This window comes from Maylandia zebra, linkage group LG6, assembly GCF_041146795.1.
Source record: "Maylandia zebra isolate NMK-2024a linkage group LG6, Mzebra_GT3a, whole genome shotgun sequence".
NCBI lineage: Eukaryota > Metazoa > Chordata > Actinopteri > Cichliformes > Cichlidae > Maylandia > Maylandia zebra.
The window spans coordinates 9559289-9581812 of NC_135172.1; the positions used below are offsets into that span (position 1 = coordinate 9559289).

The 22524-nt window shown below is 40.2% G+C and overlaps 1 protein-coding gene across 1 annotated transcript in view; it reads left to right on the forward strand.

Annotated features, from left to right (window-relative positions):
* The first annotated feature begins 9675 nt into the window (after window positions 1-9675).
* Window positions 9676-22524, forward strand: part of LOC101463716 (protein phosphatase 1 regulatory subunit 29-like) — a 321443-nt gene continuing 308594 nt past the window's right edge. The window contains exons 1-2 of the mRNA XM_014411477.3: window positions 9676-9786; window positions 16502-16566. The gene's annotated coding sequence lies outside the window, so the exon portion shown is untranslated. The remainder of the gene's footprint in view (window positions 9787-16501; window positions 16567-22524) is intronic.

Consider the following 22524-nt stretch of genomic DNA (forward strand, 5'->3'; position numbering starts at 1 on the left):
TGATCATCTCTGTGATGTGACTGGGACCGAACATTTAGAGTAATACACAATGAAGCTTTTATCACTGGAAGTCATATGCAGTGACATAGCCACTGCATATGACTTTGTAACTGTCAAAGCCTGTGTAATGAAATGAATTGCCTTTACATATTAAATTAATCATTGAAAATGAAGATAAAAGATAATTTTGGTTCCTGTATTTTTAAAAATGAAGGAAATACATACATTTAACTGTAATTTCTGTCAAAGGTCTCCATGTTTGAGCAGTTAGAGGACAGATCCTCGGTTCATCTGGTTATGGTGCTAAGTGCTGCCAAACAATATCTCAATCATCCAGATCTTGTTTCAGTGCTATAGGATATCTACGTATAATGCATTCTGGTAGACTCCAGTAGCACTCTGAATAAATAGGCTCGAGCTGATGGAGAGATTAAAGGTATTGATAAAGCATGCAGGAAGCAATCCTTATAAATGCTGTAACACAGCTTCCTTCCTCAGTGAATCCCAAACCAACTCCCCAAAACATACAGAAAATGGAAATGTGCATATATATATATATATATATATATATATATATATGATTATTATTATTATTATTATTTTTTTGTCTCTAATAAATAACGAACTGAATGTCAGACGTGTTATACACATGCTTAGTATTTTTGGTGGGTGTATGTTTGGTGGAAGTGCAGCACAAAGTGTTTAGACTCTTCATTCCCATCCTATGCACCCCCCATCTTGGATTCCAAACGCTTTCAAACGCTTATCTCCAAGGCCGAGGTCAGACGGCGGGTCTGCCCAGCGCATGCTCTAGGACCAGATGAGCTGTCCTCACCGGCTTACTCTCACCCCTTACCCACCCCTGTTGCTTGTCATGTGCTTCTATGGTGTATTAAGATTCATGTGCTTTTGTGCTGAGGTGTTTTTTTCTGTCCTCAAACTGTTCTCCCATCAGGAGCTCAGTCTGGGTGGAGCTTTTTTTCTCCTCCTCTCACCTCATGTAGTGTATTTTTGTTGTTTTTCTTATCAGCCTACCTCTCTGATCTATCTCCCCAGTGTGATGTTTGTGTAAAGTATGTTTGGTCGGAGGGTTCCTTTGTGAGTGTGCATGCGCCAGCGAGCATGCTGCCTGCTGTAACCCATAATTTCCTGCGGGATTAATAAAGTATTTCTGATTCTGAAAGACTGTTGACAACATGATGAGTAATGTTCATGGGTTTTTAAGGATTTTACATAACTGACTACAGTAGAATGGAAGTATCATTTCTTCTGTTAAAATGTCAACAAAACAATTTTGCAAGTATTCATGAGTGTTCGAGAGCATTATCATAGAAAAAGGCACACTCTTCACAAGGGCTAGATTAAAAAAATGTTTTTTTAATTTATGTTTTAGCCTATCCTGCAAAGCAAACAATATGCATGCCAAACAATCAATTGATTGAAAACTGAGCAAAACAGAGTCCAACACAGTCAAAAGTATTGCATTTGAAATACATACAATTATATGCAGTAGACTGAACCATCCTTTCCAATGACAATAATCAGAGGTTGGTTATAAGAAACATTATTATTGGAACCATTAGCTCAGTCTGCCGCTAAAATAGGGCTTCTAACAAACAGCAGGAAGTTATTGACCATAGAGATCTATAATTGCCTTTCCATTTCCAGCTGCATAATAACTGTGGTAAAATGCTTTTCATTGAGGGCAAGAATCCCAGGGGAAATTGAGTCAACTTTATGAATGAAACCCCTCGACTGAATTGTAAATAATTTCAGAAAAAGGGTCTGTAAACTCACAAAAAGCTCCTGAATGAGCAGACCTTTACACATGTTGAATTTAAACCTTTTAGACCTTTTCACAATTCCGATATTTATTTTATTGTATTGTATTGTTTTAACCCAAAACAACAGCAATGGGACTGAGCCTTCCCCAGCTTTCATAGGTGGAGGGGTGAGGTACACCCTTGACAGGCTGAGACATGCATTCCCACATTCACACCTATGGCCAATTTCGACTCACCAGTAAACCTAACATGCATGCCTTTGGACTGCAGGAGGAAGTCAGAGTACCAGGAGAGAATCCACGCAGGAACAGGAAGAACATTCAAGCTCCCCACAGAGCACTATCCGACACATCACTTACCGCAAAATTTCTTTTCCATATGAATAAATTGACGTCAGTTTTCTGCACTTATTCAAGAGCCTTTGTGTGAGCCCACATGTTTGTCATCTCCATGGAGGTCATTGACTACCCACCTCCTCACTCACTGTCTCCTTACCTCCCTGCCTGCACCTCTTACTGGGTTTAAGAGTTAAAAAAACACACACACTTCAGTGACTCTCACTTTGCTCCGAAGCAGACAAGGAGACTGTCTGTAGATCTTTGAAGCAAACACAAATCGGGCAGACCGCAGCGAGGCAAAATAAGAGAATTATCTCTTGCTGGTATTTGTGTGAGGTGGATTTCCAGGACGTGAGCAGGGGATTGCAATGTGTGTGATCTGTAGTTCACTGTGTCAGCCAGTTGTCTTGTGTGGCTCTCTTTCCAACTACTTCTTCAGAGAATTCCAAGTGAGAGCGCCGAGTCTTTCTTTGAGAAACTTGTGCCTTTCTTCTTCTTCTTCTTCTTTTTAACATCCAACAGAAGTAATGTATTTTGGAGTACATCTCTTATATATCTGCTTTTGAGCTATATTTACTAACAGTCTGCTCCAGTGCAAACCCTCTTTTGGCATTAAAACTGTACTATCAGGATTTACCAAACAGGTGCAGTATCAGGTTTTTTTTAAACTGAAAAACATGATAAAAAAATTGTAGCTTGGCTTAATGCATAGGCATTTGCAGGATTTTTGCTTTCATAATTTTGGGTGGTATTTAAATGAATAATGCATTACATTTAATAATGTTTGGAACCAGCAATTTATTACAAATTTGTCTGAATTTAAAAAGAGCATGCATTGTTTCGTGTCTGATGTTGTTGTGATTCTTGCCATTAGTATTGTTCATTTGTTCTGAATTAGAGTCAGTGGATCAGGTGAACTATTCATGGCTGTGCATTTTTTGCCATAACCATGTTTCATTCCAACTTTTTAGTAAGCTGCTAACAAAATAAAAAAATAATCAGAATGATCTACAAAGGTGAGTTCCACAGCTTCTTATTTAAACTTGTTAAACTGCAGTTATGCAGCCATTAGAAATTGTTGCTATGAAGGGCTCTGAAACGAAATGCTATGCTCACAGTTTGTTAGAGTTGCAACTGATGCTGCAGCTGCTGTGATAGGCTCTTTGGAAAGGAACCGCAGAGTCCTGCATGAACGACACACCCTAACTTGACCCTAACCCACATTCACTGCATCAGGGTCAATTATAACTTGTGGTAAAATATATTAAAGGACTGAGTGAAAGCAGCAGACCAGACAGTTCATCAAACCAGACTGTTTTCTTAAGTTGGATGTGTGGGAATCTACATTTATTTATTATTTTTAAAAATTGACATCTTGGGCAGTTGCATTTTGAGATAATTTCATACTGATGATATATGGAACAGCTGTTGTTGTGTTTGCATCATCACTGTCTGAAGAGGCACAGATGATATTAATTTAATGAAAAAATATGTAATATGTGTTCATAGCTTGTTTTTTCTATAAACTTTACACTGGGAAATGTGGATAATGTTATTTTTGGGGGAGTAAAATCTCCTGGTTTTGTTCTTTTCACAAAGTATGCGTTGACTTCAGTGAATCGCATCTCATCCAAAGTCATTTGAGGTTGCTAAATTTCTTATGCGTGTGTTGTAATACAGATTAAAAACTTTTGGGTGGTTTCCCATTAAATTAAAATTAAAGAAAAGTCATTCATAGACCCTTCAAGATAATCGTTACAACTTTAAATTATTTGTTTTTAGCCCTTAACCCTGGCCGTATAAGGCCAATTTACCAGTAGCTTTTATACATACAATGGGATGTATGAATTAAAAGAAAATATTATGAGACAGAAAATTTTAGTAGCTAATGTAGTACAACAAATATAAATTCCATCGTCTCTCTGGAGTTATGGACTTGGACTGTATCACTGGAAGCCATAAGGAGGTGTCTCTGTGTAAAATTCTGCTCATGTCGCCTTTTAGGTTACCGTTGGCTGTAGGGCAGATATGAGATGAGGCGAAGGGTTTGATCAGCCAGCTCAGGCTGCTTTCAGTTGGTTTAGTGTGTCAGGACCACGTTAAAAAAGTCACTGCCTTTGTAGGGCGCACCCTTTGATAGAGGTGTGTCTTGACATGGGAGCCAGTTGTTCAAAGCTGTGATCTTCCAATTGCAACTACAGCATTTGCCATGGGGTAGCTGCTCAGAAGGCAGGAATGCACAGTCATTTTTAGTGGTTATTAACCAGCTAGGCTTAAAACAATCAAAACAATCATAATAAATCCAGGTTTTGTGTCAGATATTGTCAAATCAAGTCAAATCCAGTGTGTATTTGCCTTGGTATATCATTTTGTCATCCTGTGTGTGTGTATGCATCTTTGTGTGTGTAGTAACCCCAGTTGTGATGTAAACCACTGAGCTCTACTCACTAGTGGCAGTAGTGAGTCCAGTTCATTTTTCCAGCTGTCCATCTGCAGGGCAATCAATGAGTTGTGCTCTCAACCGTCTCAGTGTCCCAAACTCCTAACCCTGCCATCCATCTATCTGACACATAGCTTGTGTCTTTTAAACTTTTATTTATCTAGTCAGTGCTTGCTGAGCTGGCATTCTGCTTTTCAGCTATGCCCTGTTTTATAGCCACACAGCTCAGGTATTCCCCATCTGAAAACAAGCCCAGACTCCAAATCCTGGAACTGGGTTGGTGCCATATTATAAGTTAGTGCAATTTATGACGATGTGAATATCACAACTATGTCCCGTTTCTTTTATCAGGTGTCCATGCAAAGTATTGATAACAAAAAATAGAAATGGTAAGGTGTTTTGTTGGATTTAAAGTCTGAAGCACAAGCAGAAATAATGATAATGAGACAAGGAATCGCACCTTAGCTAATAATAAGGAAGAAACTAACTTGATGTTTAGTTCTTTGCAAGAGTATAGGCAAATATAATAAATGGGACAGTGAACAAAGGATGATAAATACATGAATGTAAAAGGTCTTGCTGGTAGGTTCTCGATTCCTTGTATCCTTGATTATATAAAATGATCAGCTAACATAAAAAAACTTGACAAAGTGTTAGATAAATATCGTTAAATAAAATGCAAATATTTACTTCATTGGACCATGCGGATTTTGTAGTGCAGCGCTGTCTTGACAGTAGCCTTTGGCTCATTTTTAAAAGAAAGTTTTCAACCTTAATAAAGCAAAACAAGGAACATCTGATCAAATGATTAATGAACGGGAATCAATTTGGTTGGGAAGAGTCCAAAAATGTCTTTGTTGTAACTTCAGCGGGGGTCTGTGCGACAGTCATGGTTTATGCTTCCATTGTTCCATTTTTTGATGAGGTTAAACTTTATCAAGTTTGAAGAATTCTTATTCAACATGTGTTTTTTGTAATATTACATTTTTGTTATTTTTCTTTGTCTCTGGCAGTCAGAAACAAAGGCAGTGCACTAAATAATTTCTAGCCTGTAATGAGTCGCCTCCCTTGGCAACCAGTATAAACCTAGGAGGTTATGAATACTAAAACAGGAAGATTTGGCTTGTTAACTTTAACATCAGCCTGCATGGAAATGTGAGACGGACAAGAGGAAAACCAATAAATTTGCATGAGCTGGTGGATGAGGAGCTAACACTGCATGTAAACTTTACAAAGTGAAGTCAAGGTGAGTGAGCTTCCTTAGAGAGTGTTGGGCTACAGCTGAAGCTGGTTTATCTGTGTTTTCCCCACCTTGATTTTACAGAGAATGAGAATTAAGACACTTGCATACATCGTTAACTAAATGTAAGCATGTAGTGATAACGTAACAAATGCTGCAATAAACACTGCCTTAATGAAACCTCTGACCATGTCAGAGAGGTGCTAATTTATTTAGTAATCACAGAGGCTGCATATTACAGCATATTGAATCACTTGCCATTTCAATGTCTGATATACTAAAAAAAATAAGTCCATCAGAACTACATTTTCCACAGGTCTGCACCTGTGTATACATTGAGGTAATCCTCCCTGATGGAAAAACAGTCACAGTCACAAAGCCCTCTGTCTGCTCGCCGAGCATATGATGAGATAGTGACGAGGTTGCCCGGGACATCTTGAGAATTTGCTTCCACTTTGTCAAAGAAAAGACACAAAGGACTACACAAAGAAATAAAGGTGACAGGTGGCTGGAGCTACAATACAGCACTGCTGACAAACAAATTATTTGGAATAACAACTTTGAATGTCATCACGCACTACTGCATTGACCACAGGGGATATTTCAGGTGATTTCTCCAACAGAACTTATCTATAGAGGTCAAATGGAGGGACGGTACATTCTGGCTCCAATTTACAAATATTACAACTGAGTAAAACTGAGTTTAAGAGGATTCAGATTTTTGCTTGGCTTTTTTAAAAGAAATTTAAGGCTAACACATTCAGTGTGGTGATTGGAAAATGGCTCAGTGAAAGTCCCAAATGGTTCCCAAATGACAAATCCCAATGACTTTGGTGACTGCCTGGGAAGACCACATTGACATGTACAGTAAATGTAAAGTAAAATCACAGAGCTGACTGGATTTCTGGCCTTGCCTTAAACATTTGCAAAGGTCTTTGCTGTTTCATCCATCTATCCATTCATACATCCATCTTCTTAACTAATTATCCAGTTTAGGGTTGCAGAGAGGTGGGAACCTATCCCAACTATCTAAGGGCAAAAGGCAGGGTACACCCTAGACAGGTCACCAGTCTTTCACAGACTAACAATATTCCTAAGGTCTTAATTCTTCAGACTTCAATAATCCATTAAAGTTTTTGAAGTACATAAAATAGTACATAAGATAGTACATAAAATAACACATCGGATCTCTTTTGCAGCATGTCTTTTATCCTTTCATCTCTCATACCAACCAGTTGCAGCAGATGGCCGCCCCTACTTGAGCCTGGTTTCTTCCTGTTAAAAGGGAGTTTTTCCTTCCCACTGTTCCCAAAGTGCTTGCTCATAGGGGGTCATATGATTGTTGGGTTTTTCTCTGTATGTGTTATTGTAGAGTCTACCTTACAATATGAAGCATATTGAGGCGAATGTTGTTGTGATTTGGTGCTTTATAAAATAAAATTGAATTAAATTGACTTGAACAGTGCCCGTCATGCAAGTACATTATACAAACGCAAAATTATCTAAAATCTATCCAACCATTAGTGATGCCTGTAGCAGATGTGGACTATCACCTGCCAACCATGTCCACATGTTTTGGTCTTGTTCGAAACTGAGTGCATTTTGGAGGGATATATTCGACACACTTAGCCAAGCATATGGCCAGATTGTCCCTCCTTACCCACTCTCCACAATTTTTGGCATTCCCATTTTTGTTTAAGCATCACAGTTATAAATATCATAATCAAGGACAAACATAACAGTGAAAAAACAAAGATGAACGATTAATGAGGCCTCTGTTATCTCACAGTCATTCAAGACTCTTAAATGTTCTACACAAAACAAGGCTAAGCCCAAAATATGAGCAAGCGTACAACAGATAATTAAATAAAGAAACGAGAGGATAAAGAGAAAAAAAATGGAAGTGGCGAACAAAACATGTGAAAAGATGGTTATTATTTTGTCCAAAGGGTATGATACACAAGTAAAAAATTGAGTTTTGACATTGCTGACACCATTATTACACTCTTGTGTTGCGGTCCCTTTTAAAACACTCCTCATTAACAGCTAAGAACCTTGCAAGGCAATGAGCGTTTTTGCCAGCACTTATACTTCTGCAGGAGAAGAAATAGTACAAACAGTAACAGTTATCAGCAACCATTGCACAATCACTAATTAAATAATTTTCACATTTAATTACATTCAACTAAATTCCAAAGGGAAGTACATGAGTAGGAGTTACACACCATCTCTCCAGCACTGGAAAGGCCGGTCACCTCTTTCTAACATAGTTTAATAGCTCAGCAACTCACAGTGCGCACGGGGCAAAGGTCAGAAGTGGGGGGAATTTGAAAAATTTAAATGCATTAAACACTGTCAGAGAAACATCTGTATCAGCACTGTGAGAGCTGTCGATAAAAGCAAGAGATCCAAACCCGCAGAACTATCCACCCATCAAACCAAGGACAGGTGGGACATGGAGAAGTGCCTTTTGTCTTTTTATGTATCACGTTGACTTCTTCTCTTCCAATAAATGAGTGAGTAGGCATTTGACATAGTGTAACAGGGTGTTTTTTTTCTTGGATAATAAAAATTGTAGACATCCACATATGAACCTATAACGAGACAGCAAAAGCAATCAGTGACAAAATAAGAAACAACATCTCATTTGTCTGTTTAACTTGCACTGTTATTTCTCTTCCCACCAAATATTGTTTGTATGTTTGTGTGTCAATTTCATGGCAGAGGGGAACGTAATGAAAACATTTATAATTGCGTGGATACTCTTTCTCTTGCCTTCTCTATAAAATTGTGAAACAATTGTTTTAAAGTCATTTTGTGACATTACAAAGAATGAAAGTTGATTAGTAATGAACAGAGATCCACGAGGGTGCATTGATGCAGCAGGGGATAAATGTTTTGGAACGAGACAACACCGTGCAGAAAGTTATTATACTGTGGTGTAGTTTGATGATAAATACTCACAAAAGGAAATAATACTGCTGACAGTTAATAGCTCTTTATCCTCTCAAGGATACTTGAGGGTTCATGGGAGTTTGCCCAACCAGTCTACATGTGTTTTGCGGACTTTGAGAAGGCATTTGACTGGATCTTGTTCACGAGTGATGGGAGAAGGGAGCGGGAGATCAACAGACGGATTGGTGCTGTGGCTGCAGTGATGCGGACGGTGTACCGGTCTGTTGTGGTGAAGAGAGGCGAGTGTAAAAGAGAAGCTCTCAGTTTACTGGTCGATCTATCTCCCTACCCTCACCAATGGTCACGAGCTGTGGGTAGCAGTGTTGGTCAAGTTACTTGAAAAAAGTAATTAGTAACTAATTACTGATTACTTCCCCCATAAATTAATCCTGTTACTTTACTGATTACTTATTTTTAAAAGTAATTAATTACTTAGTTAGTTACTTTTTAAAAACACGATTTACAACCTGAATAGGTAATAAAGCGATAGATCTTTCAGCCCAATTCTACTTTTTCTGCATAATCCATCATACAAAATGTCATCAAATGGAAAAGTCTCTTTTTAAAACTTGTTTTATTAGTTTTAATCTTTTAACTTTATGCATCAAGCAAAAATTTAATTGTATGCAACATTCTCTGACTGGAAGAAATTTGTTTAATATTTAAACCTATTTTCTGCACATTCCAGCACATAATTTTTTTTGTGTGTGTTTACACTCAGTCTTTCAAATAGATGCAAGTATAACACAGCAGAAAATAAATAAAATCAAAGACTAGCGGTCCTTTTGCTCTATTTTCACCTGTTATGCAGGAGTTGGGTAGGCGGAGGTTTACCCTGGTGCAGGTGTGCCGCGGCAGTCAGTGGAAGAATCCGCGAGTATCTCTGTGAGTTTCCCATTACGTCGTTGCGCACTCGGTGCTTGCTTGGAAGTTTAGGGGTTTTTTTTCGCTGTAAAAAGAAGTTTTCTTCCCACGCACGATGGACACTAATGTTTTTGTCACTTTTTATGGAATCAAACTCAAAGTAAGGTCAGTACTTCCACGCTTTAAACGCTGCACGCTCATACTCTCTCCCGCACTCGATATATTATCCATTGTTGATCTGCACACAGCTGTTGTCACTAACGTCGCACTTGCTTACGTCACTGTCATGAGACATTCTTGCAAAAAAATCACGGTTTTAGTAACGCAGTAACGCAGCGTTCCTACGGGAAAGTAAAGGTAATCTAATTACCGTTTTTGCAATAGTAATCCCTTACTTTACTCGTTACTTACAAAAAGTAATCGGATTACAGTAATGCGTAACGCGTTACTGCCCATATCTGGTGGGTAGTGACCAAAAGAACAAGATCACGGATACAAGCGGCAGAAATGAGCTTCCTCTGAAGGGTGGCTGGCCTCTCCCTTAGAGATAGGGTGAGATGTTTGGCTCAGAGTAGAGCCGCTGCTCGTTCACATCGAAAGGAGTCAGTTGAGGCGGTTCGGGCATGTGACAAGGACGCCCCCTGGGAGAGGTGTTCAGGGCATGTCCCACTGGGAGGAGGCCCCGGCGTATACCCAGGACACGCTGGAGAGGTTATTTCTCTCGGCTGGCCTGGGGACGCCTTGGTGTTCCCCCGGACAAGCTGGAGGAGGTGGCTGGGGAGAGAGGGAGGTCCGGGCTGCTGGTCCCGGATAAGCGGAAGAAGATGGATGGATGGATAATTGTTTGCTTGTGACATCATTAGCAGAAACTGCACTGTACTGATGTTGACAGAATCTGGACTATCCAATAAAATGGCCGTCAGCAAATATTGCCCTTTCTGGCTTTCTGAGGGGCTTTCTTTTTATTGAAATGCTTTATGTAAATGAAATTTTGAAATATTTAGTTGTGATTTTTGTAATCAACTCATTGCTGCTCATTAAAGGTAATTGAGTTAACTCAGGTTAACCCAGCATTTTCCCCTGTGTGTTGTCACAAAAGGTTTGGCAGTAGCAGCATCTGAATAATCATAAAGGTAGATAAATGGGCTGCCAGCAGAATGGCTGATTTAAAAAGGAGGATAAAAGTTTAATATTGGAAAAAATTGAAGGATTGAAAGTAACAGAGCAGTGGGTTGCAGAAAAATAAGCAGTGTGAGCATGTGTGTGAAAAAAAGGCATTGTATAGTATCTGTACAGCAGTATTCAAACCACTGTATGAATCTGTGAGTGCTTTAAACGCTTTGGTCAGTGAGACTGGAAAAGAGCTGCTACATTAATAAAGATTAGCTGATGAAGCCAAGAAGGAAAGCTGGCAAAAATGCCAAGTGTGTAAGTCAACAGCCTTAATGAGTGGAATTGTGATAATTATCATTCAACAAATTCTAAGTAAGTATTCAAATAAATCAATGTTTAAAAAGCAGCTTCACTTTTTTGTTCAGCTACAGCCTCGGCGGAATTAAATGATCTGAGAGTAAAGACTAAATATAAAAACTGTACTCAAACGTAGGCTTTGTCTGTGTATATTTGATATCAGGTCAGGAATTATAAAACACGAGGAGGGTGCATTTCACCTAGTGCTGTTCATGTGATACCAACTGGAAAGTCTCTGACTGGGAACAGCTACCTGTTTTAGAGTGACACTGATTCAAAACATACTACCAATGCAGTGAAAGCATGCAAAGATAGCAAAACACACAGCAGAGCATTATCAGTCGTAGATTGGCCTCGCCAGAGCACAGACCTTAATATTACTGAAGCAGCGTGGGATCATCCAACATCCAAAGAACAGCTTTGAATGTCCTTCAAAAAATTGGAGAACTTTTCCTGAAGATTACTTAAAGACATTACAAGAAAGAATGAAGGTGTTTATATCAAATATTGACTGTCAAGCTCATTAGAGTTGCAAAAACTCATGTTCGATATTTTCACGTATGCTTGTGTGTCATAATAAATCCCTGCAATCATTTCCTGTTTTTGCTGAAAACTCTTAAGAAAAGGGGAAAGGTTCAAGACATTTGCACCACACTGTATACAGACTTATAAAACACTGCTTCACACACCAGAATGCTCTGGTAGTTGTCATATTTGTGGTTTCATGCACCTACCGTTTTTACTAACCACAGTAGTGTTACAGATGTATCTTGCTGGCGGTTACTGCAGTCTTAAAGTGTTTTACAATAACTGCATTCCCCCCTCTAACACCTTCTGGCACTAAAACATCTTCCCCTGCTTCACTACTCTGATGATATGTTTTTTCCTAAAGGGAAACCATTGCTTAGATGCTCCTAGTTTAAAGAAAAACTCTGATTAGATTTAGGATTTGAATTGCAGCAGTTGTAAGGCTTTAGCTGGTAAGACTTCACTGCTCCACGAGATACACAGCAAATGTGTATTTCTTTCTCATGCTGGTAAAAATTGCCTTTTTTTTTTTTTTTACATGTAATTAAATGTGTAGGACAACTTATTAATGGAGTCGCAGCTCCAAATTCATTCATTTTCATAGTTTTCCTTTGTTTTTGTTTTTTCCAGCATTCTCTCATATGTATCCTGCCATTCTTAACTGGATGTTGCCATGAAGGGTTAAAATCCCTCCAAGCAAAATGCAGGGAACAGTTTTTGTAATTCATATGACTCATTGAGAAAATACAAAGATATGTGCAGTGGCTGATTTGATGCAACAGTTCCAGGTAAAATGAAATGTTGCAATTAAGTGCTGTTCTCTACACCCCTTTTGTCCTGCTGTCACTTTAGATTCATTGTGTCAAGTATTGTTTCACCAATACGTCTGATGAGTTACAGGCTGCTGCAGCGGCAGCTTTAAGCCGGTTCTGTACGTAACTACTGTATGTGGGAAAGAAATCGCCGCATTACAACACTCTGCTAAACCTTACACGCACTCCCCCTTAATGATGGATTGCATTGCAAGCGTGTGTAGGTGGTTCTCCATCAGCGCAAGTGTTTTCTAATCACAGCAGGGTACTTTATTTGTTTGTGCTGACTTTGCATTGTTTCAGTGCAACTTAACCCCTTAATGCCAAGATATTTGATATGTGAGTTTTTCTGATTTGAAGTGAGTTGAAATTGCACATTTTTAAGGAATAAATTGCAAAAAATAAATAAAATAAAAAAAAATAAAAAACAGATGTAGCAAATACTCTTCATAAAAAGATTGAACTTTCGGTCACTTTTTTTGATAAACATTCAACATTTTTTAACCATGTATAATAATGTCTGGCAATTATTTCATGCTTCAGGCTTTAAAGGGTCAAAGAGTGGAGAGGATGTGAAAAATTACAATAAAAATCTGTTATGCTACTTGGGAGATGTGTAAAAATGTAGCTGATTTCATTAAGAGAACCTCCCGTGGCATCGCCCATATATAATCACATTTCGTAAACCAGCTAACAATGTCCACATGAGTCTGAGCTCTCTACTGCCTGTGGCATTCATTTATCAACAGCAGCCAGGAAGTGGAGGGAAATTGCACCCATCACTAGACAAATGTGGAGGCTATGAAGCTCCTCTGTGGTGCTATTGCTCACCTAAAACAAACAAATGTGCAGCAATTACACTATGAATTATTAGACCATACGCCCTGAGAAATGGATCCAAATGAAAGCTGATTCTTAACTGGAACTTGCGATACAACAGATAAAGCAGAAAAAAGGTGACTAAATGCCACTGTTGCTTTACAAAAATCAAGTGCATTCTGTGTGTCCTGCTGCAGAGTTTAGGTCCCACACTGGCGTTTTAGTGCATATCACTCATTTATCTGACAGAATTCAGTAACCTTTAATTACGCAAGACTGGGGTTATATAACAAACCGAGGGCAAACTTACATCTGGACTGATGACTAAACCAGTTAAGAACACATGATGGAATATTAAGGAAACTGCAGCAAAGAGTAAGAAAAGGAAAAGGCAAGTCTCCATAATTACAAAACTGAGAAGGAACTGAAGAATTATGTAGCAGTTACTCTTAATCAGGAGCAAAATAAAATGGGTAAAATGTCCATAATGACATGTGTTTAGTGTCCTCAACACTACAGAAAATTAGTGTATTGTGCTTGGATTGCACCCACAAGTACTTGAGGCAAAAGTGTCATTTCAAACTCATCTCTTACTGACACTTAGGACCCATCGGGCTCACGTTGTAACAAGCTGGTCAGTTCTTTAGTAGCCTGTTTTCAGTGTGCCTGACAGCCTGACAGAGTTCAGCCAGAATCAGTCAGAATCTGAAAACGAGTACAGGTATTTTGTTGGCTTATTTAAAGTGTTTTGGCCTTCCATTCACATGTAAACAGAGTTTTAATCACTAAAAACTAAGCACCACATGTTGGAGTGATCAGCTGTAACATGCTTGTTATATTTGAGAGAAGCTTGAATGGTGAGTGAAACGGTGTATTTTAACCCACGTTACCTTTTTTTCCTCCAAAACCAAACCGTGCAGTTTTAGTTAGACTTAATTTAATTATAATTTAATGCCAACTCTAACAAAGTAGCTTTAATCCTCTTTTCAGCTCGCAGATACTGGGCTCTACTGGATTTGACTCTACTCGGTTTTTAGTGTTTTCTGTTAGGTGGGATTACCTGCTACCAGGTATATAATGGAATAATGGGAGTAATGTCATGAGAGTGACTCCTTCACAAGAATCAAACCTGTTTTTTTATGAGGGAAATGGTTACACACATTCTTTGGTTCTGAGACTCCACTCACCGTTGGTGTGTTGTGTTTGTGTGATATACAATTAATTTCACAGGACTTATAGCCTTGCTATAACGACCCAGCCCACATTGATTGAGCCGAGCAGCTGCCGGTGAAAAAAGCCATCACTGTTTCAACTTTACTACTAGTTCTCTTCACCCCAGGTGAAAGATAAAGCATAGCATGTCACATTACTGTGGTTTGTAGGCTTTCAAACTTTGGGGACCCTCAGAACTACAGTGTGTTGCATGAAATGAGAACTGAGACAATGCAGTCCCAGGTCCTCCAGGCTGGAGATGGAACTGCCGCAAACAAATCCATTCTGTAACACACGATCATGCGGCAGAAACTGCCTATACCTACTTAATTACTAATGCAATATCAAATTTGCTGCCTAACCTTAACCAAACAGTGTAAGAAAATGTAGAGAGAAAAACTAAACTAAAATAAAGTGCTTTAAAAAGTGGTTCCAGACACAACCCATAGTCTTCTCTGTCTTCTGGTTGGAGACCACGTGTGTGATTGACACTAATGGAGTACCACACTGACAAGAAAGAGTTCCTCCCAAGCGTCAGTACCAGACGAGCAGAGAGTGAGAATGTGTTGATTTAGTCCACGCTGACCCTCATACACCGATACTTACTTTGTTACTCCATTAAATCAGATTTGATGCTTCATATGTGGTTAAACTCTATTAGGAATGTGCACCATTCGAGCATACGCAGCCCAAAAACATAATAAATTTTGTCCATTAATGATGTTTATATAACAGTTTAGTACCTGACAAACTGCAGATTACTCAAATCTGTTTGCAATACAGGGGACCCTGAATTCCCCGAGGTTCCCAGTGTAGCTGTGCTTGGGCAATCTCTTGCTGGGCTCAAATGACCTCACTCGCTCACACAACATAGAAATTCCCCTTACTGTTAATATCGAGCTGGGTGCGATCACACGTGCGATGGCAATCAGTCAAGTATCACTCCTACAAGCAGGATGAAAACCCAAAGGATGAAGGGAGCTCCAGAGAAAAGTGTTACCAGGAAGGCACATAAAAACTCTAAATCTACCACACACACACACACACACACACACACACACACACACACACACACACACACACACACACACACACACACACACACACACACACACATCGAAAGGTACTCACGAGCAAAACAACATGGGAGCAAATCAATACCTCGACAGCTGACTGACAATGACGTCATCGGCACAGTTGGAGCTCCCCCTTTTCTTTCAACGCCTTCCACTTTATATCCGTGCGCGTGTGCGGGAACCTGCCTCCCTGCCCCTTCACAAGGGCGCGCACTTTGAGGCGCGTTGCTACGTGCCCAGATTGGAAAGCAGTTGCGCGTCCCTGTATGGGGAAGTGGTAAGTTGCGCAAGTAACGGCAGGAGCGGCATCCCGCTTTACCCCACACGTTCGGGACCAAACATTATGTGATTACTGCCCGTGGAGGTATCAGTGGCCCGTAACCTCCCACCGTTCTTAAGATCGACTGATTGGAGTCATTAATACATGCCGCTGTCACGTGGTTAGACTGAGCCATAAGCAGAACTATGTTATAATATGTTGTCCTTTTTTCAAATGAGTGCTCTCATTGGTCTGAGGATAAAAATAGCACAATTAACACAAGGGAGGGCAGAAACTAGAGAAAAATCTGAGATGTGTTTCGTCCCGCTGGGAATCTTCCTGATATTGACATCGGGCTTGCTTTGGCATTTTAATTACGCGCAGCCGACATTTCTGAAAGAGAGAGAAAAAAAGAAAAAGCCTGCAGAAGATTTTTCTTTGAAATTTTCCGCTCAGTGTATCCAGCAGGTATTACGTCTGATTGGGAGCGGCTGCTGCCACGATTCAACATCATCCCTCTGTCAACCATCCCCTCTCTCTCTCTTCCGTTAGCGCGCCTCCGTCCCTCATCACTCCTCTTGCTCACCCCCCTTACTCTCTCTCTCTGGATCTCCCCCCACCCCCCTTCTCTCTCTCTCCCTCTCTCTGCTGGAACGCACGTCCGGGGATAATACTCTCGCTCTCTCCGTCTTTTGCTGCTGCAGAACGGACCGTAAAGCTTCACGCCTTCATCCTCTTCTTCCCTGCCAGACCGGGAACTCCGATCAAGGTAAGACAAGTGAAAACACGATGTGTTCTGTACGAGCTGGGCTCAGCTGTCAGTGTTTGCGGGGAGAAGTGTTGGGGGTGAGAGTGGAGGGGGGGTGGACTTCTGCACTTGTGGGATGCGCTGTGTGCGCGCTGGAGAGACACCGTGCTGCCACGTTGAGGTTGTCGGTGCAATGCTGAGCTTTGCTTATTTGGCGAATATAAACACAGAGATGCTCAGAGGGATATCCCGACAACGTTCTTGGGCAGTGTCCACTCCTCAGACACCTGTGAGTCAGAGACTGAGCAGACCATAAAATTAAATAATAATAATAATAAAAGATTCAAACACAGAGAGGAAAGGAGTGTGGAGAAAATTTGGATGAATTGTTGCGAGCCCGACCTATTGGCTGGCAGTGCTGCCCCGCCTCTGTACCCGTTTTTTATTTTTTTTTTTACGTGGTGGTGGATAAGACAGCTGTTGAACATGCGTGTGTTTGCTCCGGTGCTCAGGTCTGGAGCGGCTTTCTGCGGATCAAGAGATCCCAGGCTGAGCCATTCTGAGCGGGGAGGTAGTGCCGGGGTTGCTCTGTGGCAAAAACACAAAGGGGCAACGGTGGCCCTGGGGTGAGCAGCAGCTGTCTTCGAACGTGTGCGCGTGTGTGGTGAGTGGCATCACCAGTGAGTGAGTCGAAAATGATAAGCAGAGATGGTGCACAATGGCAATCGCCATAAAATGACGCGTGCGTATTTTTGCGCGCGAAAACGAGTGCCTTTGACCGAATTTCCACATCAAATGGGCTGTTTCCACGGGGTTTCCATTAGTGGGGGAATGGGGGAAAATAGAAGGGAGACTATTTGGTATCTTTCAGTCCTGCAACACAAACAAACCTCATTCAGCACCACTGCGCGTGTTTGGAGACGTTGAGAGAATGGCGAAAAGAAAGAGGAGAGACACGAGAGGGGGAGAAGGAAGACGATAAAGCGGAGGGGGGGGGGGGGGTGAAAGAAAGATAGGTAGATAGAGAGAGAGAGAGAGAGAGAGAGATGAGATGGCGCACTACAACAGCGCTTTCTAGCAGTGTTTTGATTTATCGCCTCTCCAATGCGCACTGACGCACAAAGCTCCGGGTTCCCCCCTGTTGGTATTCGTTGTCATCTCGACTGATCAGGATTATGTTAGAGTCGCAGTCGTTGACCTATCTGGCCTCCAGGAACACACCCTCATCCACCTCTCCTCTCCTCTTCTCCCGTGATTTTGCCGGATAGCCACATATCCCAAGCGCACGCGTTTAGACTCGACGGATGATTGTTGCCGTGAAAACAATCATGCGTGATGCGATGTGACAAGCGAACTAGTGGCATGTTTTGACTGAGGCACTGAAATTTCCTCTTTAACGTCCGGTGCCTGCACAAGTGGGGTTTATTCATTTATGCATCTTATTGTGATGATGATGCGTGCGTGACTCATTTGGCCATGAAGCGATGGGATAGTGGAGGGCAGAGCACAGCCGCAGGATACCGAAAAGAGCGCCCAGCTTAAGCGAACTTGTAGGAAATAAAAACATCTTCATCATTTTCGTGAATGCCCGTTTTTTTTAGCAACATTCTTTGCATTATCCTGTGCATCAACTCTTCCTCTTGTTTGACAATGTCACCACCATCTTTACTCCCCCGCTTACTTTTTTCTCATTTTTTTCGTTGTCACTGCCATTAACATTATCAGCAACATCATCCACGTTTTTCATCTCAGCTGTCAAAAGTTTCTTTATTATTTCTCATCCATCCATGAACACGTTATCTTCATAATTCTACCAGTAACCCCCCCTCACCACCACCAACAATATCATCATCATCATCATCATCATCATCATCATCATCATCATCATCATCACCAATTTTTTGGACTGAACTACATTATAAAAAGATTCCACATCCCTCCTCTCCTCTCCTCTCCTCTCCTCTCCTCTTGAAACCCGACTCACCACCAGGCCTGATGTCATTCATAAATCTTCTGTCGGGGCAGAGTATGGCACTATACAGAAACTCAAAGATGCAACAGTATTTTACTAAGTTTATAGGTTTTATTTTGTGGTTGGCTTGTACTTCAATAGGTCGAACTTTAAAACCGCTTGCCTGGTATTACGCCGGAGCTCCTTCTGGTGACAAAACCCCTCTGACCTGTCAGGAAACAGATATGGGATTGTGGGAGTGTCCTTTGGTGTCTGGCAGCAAATCCTTTGTGTGCTGTGGGCTGCGACACCCAAAGGATTTGCCCTCAGTGGATTAGGCTTGTTCTGGTTCATATGGATGTTCAATCAAACTGACATCAGAATCTGGATCTGTGGACTCTACTATGAAACAAGTTGAACTTGCTAGGATCTCTTTTCCTTCTCAGTTGTTACTTGCCCTAAAGTCAGCAATTATGCTAAGCAGTCACATGAAGGTGATTTGATAAGTCAACTCAGGATTTAACAATCTAGTTGTGAGTGTGTTTACATGAAAGGGGTGGTGCTGGCAGGATCTGAGAATTACAAACAGGGACAGGTCTACAGAGGAAGATCAAGTTATGATGTTAGAAAACTATGAAGTGTGAGTGTGTGTAATTAATGTGTGCTTTAAATACATTGGTCGGTAAGACTGGGAAAGAGTTACTATGTTGATAAAATTTAGCCTGTTTGAAGCTTGAAGAAAGGAAGGAAAGCATGCAACTATGCTGACTGTCTAAGTTAACAGACTTCAGTATGAGCGCTCTGTCATTAAGAAACAAGAGAATCTGACTGGTTACAATAAAGTATTGCATTAATTGAATGTTTATCAATAATTTAACAGAATACTTTGGATTCTTGTAAACCAATTTTTGCTTTATTCTTTCACTTAAACAAGAGCAAGCATAAAAACTCTGTATAATTGTACTGTAGACTAAGCTTATTTGCAAATTTTATGTAAGGTCCACATGTAATGTGTACTTGAGATGTATAAGGTTTATAGAACAATAAGAGAATTTTAAAATTGTTTTAGTCAACAGAGAAAACAAATGAAGGATTAAAGTTGTCATCAGGGGAAAACAAAGTTCAGATGCTTTTCAGATACTTTACTGCTAGCCACACACTAAGTGCTGAGGATTCTTACAGCACTAGTAATGCTGTTTTATGGAGATGTGATTGATTATTAGATGTGGATTCTAAATCTGCTGACCTCTTATCGTGTACATAACCTGCTTCAGTTACTGTGATGATGAACCCTGGTAAGAATACTTTGTAATACTGAAAATCCGGGGTTAAACTTGAAGTTGATGTTTTACACCCAAATCCTGCTTTGTTGTACAGGCCTCTGGTAAAGACCTTGGGCTCACTGTCATCTTCTGAGCTGGTCCTGAGAAGTGTTTGGGGAATAGCAAGAAGCAGTGTCATGCCTGAGGGAGGTGCTGCCATAAGTCTGACAGTTGGCAGAGCTAAGAGCTAGGGTGGTCCCTGTGAAGGTAACATTAACACAAATTCCACAACCCAAGGAATCCCCGCAGAACTGTCAACGTTTTTCACGTCGCGCGCTGGTGCTTTTAATGTTTATAATGATCGATGCTTGCACAGAATTATAAATAAATCACATTTGTCTTCATGTTGTGCAAGTTAAAAACAAAATAAAACAGGAGCTTGAATGAAAAAGCCCGACATCTCTGTTTTAAGAAATAATCCTTGAACCACAAAAATGATACAAAACGATAAACGTGTGCGTGTTATTTTAAGTGTAAGACGTTGACGATGAAAAGAAGAATCTCAGCACGATGTGAGAGGCAAACTCGCACATCGTGTGTGTTGCTTCGCTAAGGTGTGTCTCGACTGAAGCTGTGGTACAATGCTGAAGGGAATATGAGCAGTGGATTGGATTTAGGGTCCCCCAGGGCCACATCCAATTCAAAGACGATGTGAGAAGAGCAGATCAGAGAGACGGGAATTAAAAAAGCAAGCAGTAGATAAGCAGGGTGACAGAGAGGAACAGGGGATGAAAGGAGCGGGAGGGATGAGAGTGGGAGAAAATGAGGAATAATAAATAAAGTTCAACGCTATCTACAGGTCTCACAAAGCCAAATTCAATTCTAACTAAGGCTTCATTAAATGAAGAAAAATTAAACAGGGCTGGTAAAAACCTGCGTGCTAATGAATTAAGCTAACGAGAGTTCTGAGGCTGAAAGTCATTTATTGAAGAGAATGTACTCAGAAACACACACAGTGTAATTCCTGTGCTTTGATGAACAAAAAGAAGAAGAAAACCCGGGGTAAAAAAAATGTGCAGTTCAGTGCTGTAAGGCCTATAAAACCACTGTCCAGCCAATACGGACGTCCATGAATAGGTTTAAATCAATCATTTGCTGTTAAGCTCAGAAATGGCATTACTATCTAATTAAAATATTAATTTTAATATGAATGAACACAATTTAAAGAAATATATTTATAGGTACTTCTTTTTGACTCTGTTAGTAGTTCATCCAACAGTTTCTTGGTATCAAACTGCTGAACATTCACACACTTAGCTAAAAGGACAGAAATCAAAGCCCGGCAATGTGAAATGTTTCTAACTCCTACGTAATCTGATGTTTTTTTTCTTCCTTTCTTACATTTCTGTCCTTACAGATAGCACTCTGTTCTTCCCAGTTCACTTTGTCCCGTTATCAGGAAAAGCAATAAGGTCTTCTGCTGTGTTTGGCTACTGCTGATCTAAGCTGAATTCATTCTGCTGTTTCTCTTTAAGTAGCAAACCCCAGTGAGTTATTCATTATTTATATGACTGGCAGCCAGTAACATAATTAATAAAATCGAATCTAAGCAACCAGAGTTGCCTGAATGGAAAAGTGATCAAACAGAAAAATTCACCAATCTATTAAAGGGAGCTTCCACCTGCGGTAAACTCAGGACGGCACAAGAACATTCACCGCCCTAACAAACTTTTCTTCACTTGGTGGACAATAATTGAAAAATAAATACATCAATGAATAAAAGTGCTGTGAAAGAAAAGGCAGACCATGTAAAACATATCGTGATGATTTATACACAGTTTCCTTTCACAGTTTTTAGATTACGTGAAGACAAAGTAATGCGGCTTGCACCCTGTTTAACCTTAAATGGTCTTTAACCTTCTGTGGTCTCGATCGTCATAGGTGACGACCCTAACTCTAACCCTAGGTAATCATTTATTTGTTTGTTTTTGTATTTAAAAAACAATAAAGTCAGTTTAGACTTCCTCCAAACTATAGAGTAATGTTTATGATGACTTGTAAAAATAATTAATCGATCACATATCATCAACTCAGCGTATTTAAGCACAAGGTCAAGATGACGTCCGTCAGTTTAAACTGAGCATCAGAATGCATGAGAAAGGTGATTTAAATGACTTTGAATGTGGCATGGTGATCTGCCGGGATCTCCAGCGTTTTTGCTCATTGGAAAATATCCATTGAGCTGCAGTGCTCACAGTGCTGTGCCAGAGGTCAGAGGAGAATGACCAGGCTGCTTCAAAAATTATAGGAATGTCATAGTAACTCAAATTACACATTTGTTAAAACCAAGATATGCAGAAGAGCATCTCTGAATGCTCAACACATTGAACTGTAAAGCAGATGGGCTACAGCAGCAGAAGACCACACTGACTGCCTCCCCTGGCAGCTCAGAACAGGAAATAAAGGCTACAATTCATACTCGCTCACCAAAACTAGACAACAGAAGAAAAACACTCAAAGTGCATTCACTACATGAAAGAAAAGAATATATCAAAATGTAAGTTACTTAAAATACAGTCGTTACTGTTTAGCTTATTCTTAAGCCCCAAACCAAAAATTCTGCAGCGAGTGTGTGATGCTCTCGTGTGAATATGGAGCAAAATCTCTGAGGAAGGGTTAAAATAACTTGTTGACTCTGTGCCATGAAGACTTAAAGCATTCTGAATCTGTTAATGCCAATTAGAAGAAAGGCTGAACAAACAAGAA